The sequence below is a fragment of the Pelophylax lessonae genome (genome assembly GCF_965119305.1).
Source record: "Pelophylax lessonae genome assembly, chromosome: 11".
NCBI lineage: Eukaryota > Metazoa > Chordata > Amphibia > Anura > Ranidae > Pelophylax > Pelophylax lessonae.
Window position 1 is genome coordinate 220,618,683 of NC_138778.1, and position 11,050 is coordinate 220,629,732.

The window sequence follows — 11,050 nt, forward strand, 5'->3', positions numbered from 1 at the left end:
TCACACAAATATATTCCTCAATAGCCAAAAAGGATATAAATCCAACTCGAATGCAACAAGTACCTTTACAAATCCAGATAGTACCTTGTAAAAGTAGCAGTGGCATCATCACTGTGCTGTACAAAGCCTGTGTAGAGAGCAGAGATGTGGGAGGGACCAAAAAGCCCCCACCCACTACAGACTGCCTGCAGAAAACTACAGGAGACAGATACCAAACCAGTCAACCTGCAAAAGGAGCGGGAGCAGAGCTGTGGGAGGGGCTCAGCAGCCTCCACCCACTACAGGCTGCCTGCAGAAAACTACAGGAGGGGGCGGAGACAAGCCCAGTCACCCTGCACAAGGTGAGGGAGCAGAGCTGTGGGAGGGGCCAAGTAGGCCCTACCCACTACAGGCCGTCTGCAGAAAACTACAGGAGGGGGCGGACACAAGACCAGTCACCCTGCACAAGGAGAGGGAGCAGAGCTGGCTCCACCCACTACAGGCTGCCTACAGAAAGCTACAGGAGGGGGCGGAGACAACACCAGCCACCCTGCACAAGTAGAGTGAGCAAAGCTGTGGGAGGGGCCCATCAGGCTCCACCTACTACAGGCTGCATGCAGTAAACTACAGGAGGAACGGAGACAAGACCAGTCGCCCTGCACAAGGAGAGGGAGCAGAGCTGTGGGAGGGGCCCAGCAGGCTCCACCCACTACAGGCTGCCTACAGAAAACTATAGGAGGGGCGGAGACAACACCAGCCACCCTGCACAAGTAGAGTGAGCAAAGCTGTGGGAGGGGCCCAGCAGGCTCCACCTACTACAGGCTGCATGCAGTAAACTACAGGAGGAACGGAGACAAGACCAGTCGCCCTGCACAAGGAGAGGGAGCAGAGCTGTGGGAGGGGCCCAGCAGGCTCCACCCACTACAGGCTGCCTGCAGAAAACTATAGGAGGGGCGGAGACAAGACCAGTCACCCTGCACAAGAAGAGGGAGCAGAGCTGGCTCCATCCACTACAGGCTGCCTGCAGAAAACGACAGGAGGAGGCGGAGACCAGACCAGTCATCCTGCACAAGGAGAGGGAGCAGAGGTGTGGGAGGGGCCCAGTAGGCTCCACCCACTAAAGGCTGTCTGCAGAAAACTACAGGAGGGGGCGGAGACAAGACCAGTCCCCCTGCACTAGGAGAGGGGGAAGCAGTGACCGGTCTTTATTACAGGAAGTCTCACACTGGATTACTGCACAGATCTGGAAGAAATACACAAAGATCACCGAGATTCAAGAAGAATACACATGATCCTTGTATTTTGACTGCATTTAGCTGGAGTTCAGTCTTAAGGACATTTGGGATTCATTCACTAGACATGAAGGCTCGTTCTTTGTCATTATTTTTAACAGTGATCTGGGAGCTGAAGGCACATAGTTATAGCAGGCACATGGCTGAAAATACAGAATAAGTACCCCGGCGTGAGGCTTGGCTCGGGGTGGACCGGGGGGACGGTAAAGATGGGTGATAAAATAAGCATTGTCCTGTATTCGGCCATCTTAGGCCTGCTGCACATTGCACCTGTGGCTGTTAAAAGTGATCGAGAAACAAATTAAGCGTTCCAATACTTCTGTGATTGTGCAAGAGCCTCTTCCTTCCTAATTCCACCATCTAATGTGATGAAGTGTGAGATATAAGACATCCCGGGGTTAGGAAAATGCCTGCAACTTCCCTTTACCCAGCCGTCAGCCGCTGACACAATAGCTGCATCATATTACCCCAGAGAGGCACCGCAGGCTCTAATTACCTCTCCCATTCCTGCCTTCCCTCTCTCACTCACCATTGTGAGCACTGGAAAAGCCAACTGCAAATGCGACATTTTACCAACACCAAAACTGCCCAAGATGACAGCAACAGGCCAAGAGAATACACAGTCTGGGGCCCCCTGATATAATGAATAACAATTCTGATGGTCTGGGGCCCCCTGATAGAATGAATAACAATTCTGATGGTCTGGGGCCCCCTGATAGAATGAATCACAATTCTGATGGACTGGGGCCCCTGATAGAATGAATGACAATTCTGATGGACTGGGGGCCCTGATAGAATGAATGAGAATTCTGATGGTCTGGGGCCCCTTAATAGAATGAATGACAATTCTGATGGTCTGGGGCCCCCTGATAGAATGAATGAGAATTCTGATGGTCTGGGGCCCCCTGATAGAATGAATGACAATTCTGATGGTCTGGGGGCCCTGATAGAATGAATGACATTTCTAAAAGTATTGGGACCCTGTTAGAATGAATGACAATTTTAAAGGTCTGGGAACCCCAAAAGAATGAATTACATATGTGATGGTTTGGGAACCCCCAATAGAAGGAATGACATCTCTAAAGGTCTGGGAACCCCCAACAGAATGAATTATATTTTTCATTGTCTTGGAACCCTCAAAAGAATGAATGGCAATTCTAATCATCTGGGAACCCCCAAAAGAATGAATTACATATGTGATGGTTTGGGAACCCCCAATAGAAGCAATGACATTTCTGATGGTCTGGGGACCCTAATAGAATGAATGACATTTCTAAGAGTATGGGGACCCTGTTACAATGAATGACAATTCTAAAGGTCTGGGAACCTTCAAAAGAATAATGACAATTCTGATGATCTGGGAACTCCCAAAATAATGAATTACACATGTGATGGTCTGGGAACCCCCAATAAAATGAATGACATTTTTGATGGTCTGGGGACCCCCAAAAGAATAAATGACAATTCTGATGGTCTGAGAACCCCCAAAAGAATGAATTACATATGTGATGGTTTGGGAACCCCCAATAGAAGCAATGACATTTCTGGGGGCCCTGATAGAATGAATGACACTTCTAAGAGTATGGGGACCCTGGTACAATGAATGACAATTCTAAAGGTCTGGGAACCTCCAAATGAATAATGACAATTCTGATGATCTGGGAACTCCCAAAAGAATAAATTACATATGTAATGGTTTGCAAACCCCCAATAGAAGGAAATACATCTCTGATGGTCTGGGAACACCCAATAGAATGAATGACATTTATGTTGGTCTGGGAACCCCCAAAAGAATGAATGACAATTCTGATGGTCTGAGAACCCCCAAAAGAATGAATTACATATGTGATGGTTTGGGAACCCCCAATAGAAGCAATGATATTTCTGATGGTCTTGGAACCCCCAATATAAGGAATGACGTTTTTCAAGGTCTGGGAACCCCCAAAAGAATGAATGGCAATTCTAATCATCTGGGAACCCCCAAAATAATGAATTACATATGTGATGGTTTGGGAACTCCCAATAGAAGCAATGACATTTCTGATGGTCTGGGGACCCTAATAGAATGAATGACATTTCTAAGAGTATCGGGACCCTGTTACAATGAATGACAATTCTAAAGGTCTGGGAACCTTCAAAAGAATAATGACAATTCTGATGATCTGAGAACCCCCAAAATAATGAATTACACATGTGATGGTTTGGAAACCCCCAATAGAAGGAATGACATCTCCTATGGTCTGGGAACCCCCAATAGAATGATTGACATTTTTGATGGTCTGGGGACCCCCAAAAGAATGAATGACAATTCTGATGGTCTGAGAACCCCCAAAAGAATGAATTACATATGTGATGGTTTGGGTACCCCCGATAGAAGCAATGACATTTCTGATGGTCTGGGAACCCCCAATAGAAGAAATTACATTCTGATGGTCTGGGAACCCCAAATAGAATGAACTACATTTTTGATGGTCTGGGATCCCTGATAGAATGAATGATGGTTTGGGTCCCCTGATAGAATGAATACCATTTCTGATGGTCTGGGAACCCCCAATAGAAGGAATGACATTTCTGATGGTCTGGGAACCCCAATAGGAGGAATGACATTTCTGATGGTCTGGGAACCCCTAATAGGGCACACCTATAGCAGGTGCTGTAGCGATCACCAGCTGGACACTGGATATATTACAGATAAATATATATGTTCGCCAGCACACCATGGATCTTGCATAGCAGTCCCAAACTTTTTATTGAGAAAAGATCACATCACAACAGGGTAAGTGCAACGTTTCGGAGCCACGCAGGACTCCTTCGTCAGGCATGCAATCTAAAACACATCAGCCAGGTATATGCGGAAACCATCACGTCATCCAGCACCATAGGAGAATCCTGGAAGTCCTGGAGGTGATTGGTTCCAATTTCCTTACATACGTGCAATCTTCAGGTGTTTGTGAGTACAATGTATGCTACCTTTTTTGGACTCTAATAAACTGTTGTAGTGGTAATGCACAAGGTTGGTGCGCCCTTCTCTTGTTGTTGTTTTCCAGTGCATTTGGATTCCCATGGTCCTAAGGGGGCAGCAAGACCTTAGGTGGTGTGTACAAAGACCACACAAGATCACTTGCCTTCTCACGTACCACTTGAGCGCAGCAGAGACACTGCTTTGGAATGCAATCTCACATGCCTGATGAAGGAGTCCTGCGTGGCTCCGAAATGTTGCACTTACCCTTTTGTGATGTGATCTTTTCATAATATAAATTTTGGAACTGCTATGCAAGATCCATGGTGTGCTGGCGAACATATATTTTTATCTGTGACATTTCTGAAGGTCTGGGGAACCCTGATAGAATGATCGACAATTCTGATGATTTGGGTCCCCTGATAGAATGAATGACATTTCTGATGGTCTGGGAACCCCCAATAGAAGAAATTACATTTCTGATGGTCTGGGAACCCCCGATAGAATGAATGACAATTTTGATGGTCTGTGACCCCTGAAAGAATTAATTCCATTTTTGATAGTTTAGGAACCCCTGATAGAATGAATAACATTTCTGATGGTCTAGGGCGCCTTGAAAGAATGAATGACATTTCTGATGGATGAGGGGCCAATAAAAGAATGCAGATTTCTGATGGCTGGGGGCCCAAAAAAGAATAAATGGTATTTCTGATGATCTTGGAGTCCTCCAGAGAATGAATGACATTCTGGTGGTTCAGGGAATTCTCCCCCTTATAGAATGAATGACATTTTGTGGTATGGTAACCCTCATAGAATGAATAGTATTTCGGATGATGGTGGAACCCCCTCTCCCCAAAAAATCAATAACATTTCTGATTGTCAGAATATTTATACTGCTCTGAATATAACAGTGTCTATTTATGTACAGTCCCAGCCGTATTAACCATATGTAGATTTTTCTCCAAGAGCTGATTTTTGCTTTTTATAACATTTTTATTAATATCAGATTTAGCGCATATTGGCGTATTAGTCTCACGTTTTGCATGGCCTACTCTCGCTCCATCTGCAGTGGAGTGACTGTCGGACTTCGCAATTCGCAGACAATTGTTGTCTGATTATATAAAACATTTAAATATGGTTTCTACTACATCTGGGGAAAACGTAATCTTGCTTTATTTTTACTTTCATTATTGAGCTACACATCATATTGCATTTATCGGTTTAAGTTTGTATTTTATGTAGAGTTATCTTTTTGTGTCATCTCAAGTCTGATCATTTATTGTGATTACATGTCTTGTGAATAAACATTCTTATATATTCCCTACTGTAGACTGTTTTCACTAAGATTGGTATATGCTTTTAAAAAGAAATTGATCGATAAAAATAATTCGCTACATATTGATTTGTGGAAATAAGTGGAGATTCTCCTACCTCACAGATCTTTGCTTATTGACATAAATAGACACTGTTATATTCAGAGCTGTATAAATATTCTGACATGATGGTCTGGGGACCTCCCATAAAATGGAAGGCATTTCAGATGGTTTGGGCCTTTGAAAGAATGAATGAAATTTCTGATGGTTCAAAGGGCCCCTGAAAGAATAAATTACATTTATGATAGTCTGGGTGCCACTGAGGAATGAATGGCACTTTTGATGATCTGGAGACCTTGGCTAGAATGGATGATATTTCTAATTTTCTGAGGGACCCTTGAAAGAATGAATAGCATTTCTAATGATTCAGAGCTCCCGATAGCATTCATTTGATAGTTATTTTAACAGTTTTGGGACCAACAACAGAATCAATTGTATTTCTGGTGGACTGGTGGTCCCTGATCAAAAGATGATATTTTTGATTGTTTGGGGATGCCAAAAATGATTCAAGAAGTTCTCCTGGGTTTGGGGCTCTGCTGCGTGGAAAGGGAAATTTTGGAAATGTTTAAGTCAATCTAAACACTAGGAATGGAGGAACATACCAATGGGGGAATTCAACATACCATCTTACTAAATAAAAATTGGAAACTATTGGTCATACATTCGCAGACATTAACAAAAGTCTAGATTAATATTGTAAAGAATATTAAAACCCAAAAACAAAGGGGTGTGGATGGCTGATGGCAGAGTAAGCCCCCTAAATCTGAACACTAAGACTGACCGATCTTCCTTAACAGCTATACTTTGGTCGACTAATCTGTGGAGTTCCCATGTGAATCTTTCCAACATTGTGCCCATACAGGTCGCAACCTCTGACCCACCTTCCTATAGCATGGGCCCTGTACCTCCATGATCCCAATCTACGGACTCAACTCAACCAGAACAATGACCTCCTACCTGGGACATGGAGGAAGATGTCCTACCTTCTTACATCGGCTTCTTACCAACAGGATAAGACTTAGAACTATACATCTCAGTCCTTTGTCATCACATATGCATGGTAGTCCATGCTGAGTTTTATTGTTCTTTATACAAATAAAATGTAATTTTGGTTTTACAAACGGTTCTTTGTCTGATCCTTCTACTCCCACTGGCCCGCAAAGCCCCATCTTTCTCTATCATTTTGTTTTGTATATACATCTCAATGTTGGAAACCGTCTACAAATCAGAGATAGCAAATCTCAAAATGGAGATGACAGACACAGCATCATGAATAGAGGATCTAGAGCAGTGTTTCTCAACCTGTTTTCAGCCAAGGCACCTTTTAAAATGATGCACAATCTTTAGTTACCCTATTCTAAAATGTTAGAAAAACTAAACTAATAGTTTGACATAAGACTATGACATCATCAGTTGTTAGAATGCCAGCAGCTGGCCTGCATGGTCCCCAAGGTTGTAATGCTGCATAATTAAAACCTGTGGTTTTATGTGAAAAAAGAAAGCCATGTTTGATCCACCTGCTGGTTAACAATTTTTGGGGAATTTGGGAAAATTTTTAGGCATTTTGCTAAGGCACCCCTGAAGAAACCAGATAATACCTCAGGATTCCACTGCATCCTATTTGAAGAAGGCATTTTGGACCGTCTGGACATGCACCATCAGGTACCCAAAGCAAGGTCCATAAAGACATGTATGAGCGAGTTTGGAGTGGAGGAACTTGATTGACCTGCACAGAGTCCTTACCTCAACCTGACAGGACACCTTTGGGATGAATTAGAGCAGAGACTGTGAGCCAGACCTTCTTTCCAACATCAGTGCCTGACCACACAAATGCGTTTCTGGACGAATGGTCAAACATTCCCATAGACACACTCCTAAACCTTGTGTACAGCCTTCCCAGAAGAGTTGAAGCTGTTATAGCTGCAAAGGGTGGGCCAACTCAATATTGAACCCTATGGACTAAGACTGGGATGCCATTAAAGTTCATGTTCGTGTAAAGGCAGGCGTCCCAATACTTTTGGTAATATAGTGTATTTTCTCAGTGCAGTTAGCAGCATAAGGCTGATTAGGCAGCCGCCTTAGGGCACCAGGAGTAAGTTGGTAGAAAATACAAATCCCCAGCCTAGTGCTGCTGTTAAGATGATAGCACTGGTCCTCCTGTACCAGGCACGGGCCAGCGGGGGGCCCAGACAGCAGGGGAGTCAGATGTAGGCAGGAGAGGGGATGATTGGTGCAAGGGGGGCAATTACAGGCACTGATCCCCTTGCAGCAGCTTCTCCTCCTCTCCCTCCCACCGGCTTTCAGGTACTTCAAAGGAAGACAAACAGGGGATTGGTTCCTGCAATTATCTTCAGTTGCACGGATAACCTTCTCTGTACACTATCCTCCCTGTGTGTCCCCCACCTCGCAGCGCTGCCGGCTTCCCCCCTTTCCTCTCCACTGCTGCTTTTGGGATGGAGAATGGGGAAAATGCACCTTTGCCTGTGTAGACAAAAGTCCTTGCACTGACCCTGTATTTTCTGTACTTGCCAAAAATGTTCTTAGCCTTAAAATGGAAAATGAAAGCAGCCACCACATCTAAGGATTATTAAGCTGCAAAATATTACATTATTATTCTTGGGTTTAGATATCCTTTAAAGGTGTTTTGCAAAGAAAGTTATTTTTTTTTCTTCTTTTTTTCCCCTATTTGTTTATTCTGGATGCACAATCCAAGCTAACAATAAATTGAAGTTTCTTCAGTGGCCAGAGGCAGAGAAGATGACAAAGACAGAAAAGAGAAGCTCCTTTCTTTATTTCAAGAGCTGAAATGGAGAAGCAGCTAGCGGGCGTGATGCTGAATAATACAGATCAGGTTGGCTGCATTAGTAAAGCCAAAAAGAAGCAAGAACGTGTTCCCTAACGGTGTAAACAAAGCCGGACAATAGGGTGACATTGCAGAGTCGCATGGCTTTATGGGCTCCCAGCAATTAAGTCAGCTTTGACTCCATGGACTGAGAAGGATCAACAAGGAGGCTGCAACGGGAGCAAATGGATGTTTTTTTTTTTTCAGGAAGCACAAAGTGGATCGAAATCAGTTCAAAGGCTGCAAGAAAGCGCCATTTACATGTCATTCCAATAGGAAAACCATTTGCCAGTTGTTAATCCATCACATATATAAGAGGTCTTGTAAGGAGGGATAGTAGGGTGGTGGTTGTTTGTCACATCCTCCATGATTTTCCTCTCATTGGGCGCCAAGCAAGGGTCACATAAGAGGCCTACCCTGGGCGCCTAGCAAGGGTCACATGAGAGGCCTACCCTGGGCACCTAGCAAGGGTCACATGAGAGGCCTACCCTGGGAGCCTAGCAAGGGTCACATGAGAGGCCTACCCTGGGCGCCAAGCAAGGGTCACATAAGAGGCCTACCCTGGGCGCAAAGCAAGGGTCACATGAGAGGCCTACCCTGGGTGCCTAGCAAGGGTCACATGATTGGCCTACCCTGGGCTCCTAGCAAGGGTCACATGAGAGGCCTACCCTGGGCGCCTAGCAAGGGTCACATGAGAGGCCTACCCTGGGCGCCAAGCAAGGGTCACATGAGAGGCCTACCCTGGGTGCCTAGCAAGGGTCACATAAGAGGCCTACCCTGGCTGCCAAGCAAGGGTCACATGAGAGGCCTACCCTGGGCGCCAAGCAAGGGTCACATAAGAGGCCTACCCTGGGCGCCAAGCAAGGGTCACATGAGAGGCCTACCCTGGGCACCAAGCAAGGGTCACATGAGAGGCCTACCCTGGGCACCAAGCAAGGGTCACATGAGAGGCCTACCCTGGGTGCCTAGCAAGGGTCACATGATTGGCCTACCCTGGGCGCCTAGCAAGGGTCAAATGAGAGGCCTACCCTGGGCGCAAAGCAAGGGTCACATGAGAGGCCTACCCTGGGTGCCTAGCAAGGGTCACATAAGAGGCCTACCCTGGGCGCCAAGCAAGGGTCACATGAGAGACCTACCCTGGGCACCAAGCAAGGGTCACATGAGAGGCCTATCCTGGGCGCCAAGCAAGGGTCACATGAGAGGCCTACCCTGGGGGCAAAACAAGGGTCACATGAGAGGCCTACCCTGGGCGCCAAGCAAGGGTCACATGAGAGGCCTACCCTGGGCGCCAAGCAAGGACACATGAGAGGCCTACCCTGGGGGCAAAACAAGGGTCACGTGAGAGGCCTACCCTGGGCGCCAAGTATAGGTCACATGAGAAGCCTACCCTGGGTGCCAAGCAAGGGTCACATGAGAGGCCTACACTGGGCACCAAGTAAGGGTCCCATGAGAGGCCTACAGGCCGCAGAGGGAGGAAGTGGAGGGAAGGTGAGTATATTTTTCTTTAAAAACAAGGTAAGTAAATAAAAAAAAAAATTGTCATTATCCAATTCCCTTTTCAGGTAATGTAGAGCAAGCGGATGGTGTACAGTTCAATTTGAGGCTGGAACTCCGCTTTAACCACTTAACTTCGTGGGACCGCTAGCGGGGGCGCATGCATGCGCCCATTTGCCGCGGACAGACCGCTGTTCTGTCAGTGATGAACACAGGGATTCTCAAATTTAGGAACACAGGTCTCTGTGTTCATTCAGCAAGCCCACCCCCCCCCCCCCACAGTTAGAAAGCACCCCCTAGGGACTCATTTAACCCTTTGATCTCCCCTGGTGTTAACCCCTTCCCTGCCAGTGTCATTAGTACAGTAACAGTGCATATTTTTAGCACTGACTACTGTAGTATTGTCAATGGTCCCCCCCAAAAGTGTGAAAAATGTCAGTTAGGGTTCGATCTGTCCGCCGCAATGTCGCAGTCCCGATAAAAATCGCAGATCGCCGCCATTACTAGTAATAAATAAATAAATAAATAAAAATGACAGAAATCTTTCCCCTAGTTTGTAGACATGATAAATTGTGCACAAACCAATCAAAATACACTTATTGGGATTTTTTTTTTTTTTTTACCAAAAATATATAGCAGAATACAAATTGGCCTAAAATGATGAAAAAATTATATTTTTTTTAATTTTTTTTTTATTTTTTATTGGGAATGTTATATATCAGAAAGTGAAAAATATTGTTTTGTTTTTTTTTTTCAGAATTGTCGCTTTTTTTTTTATTATAGCGCAAAATCGAGAAACCGCAGAGGTGATCAAATACCACCAAAAGAAAGCTCTATTTGTGGGAAAAAAAAGGACATCAATTTTATAAAGCATTGCACAACCGCGCAATTTTAAGCTAATGTAACGCAGTGCCGAAACGCAAAAAATGGCCTGGTCATTAAGGGAGTAAATCCCTCAGGTCCAGAAGTGGTTAAAGGAGTTGTAAAGGCAGAAGGTTTTTTTTATCTTAATGCATTCTATGCATTAAGATTAAAAGGATAAAAAGCCTTCTGTGTGTAGTAGACCCCCCCCCCCAATGCTTAATTGAGGTCCCTCTCTGTCCAGCGATGT

General features: G+C 45.1%; 1 long non-coding RNA gene across 1 annotated transcript; it reads left to right on the forward strand.

Moving 5' to 3' along the window:
* The first annotated feature begins 240 nt into the window (after window positions 1-240).
* Window positions 241-694, forward strand: LOC309566299. The gene is made up of 2 exons (XR_014225863.1): window positions 241-341; window positions 650-694. It is a non-coding gene; the product is annotated as an uncharacterized lncRNA (long non-coding RNA).
* Window positions 695-11,050: the final 10,356 nt, after the last annotated feature.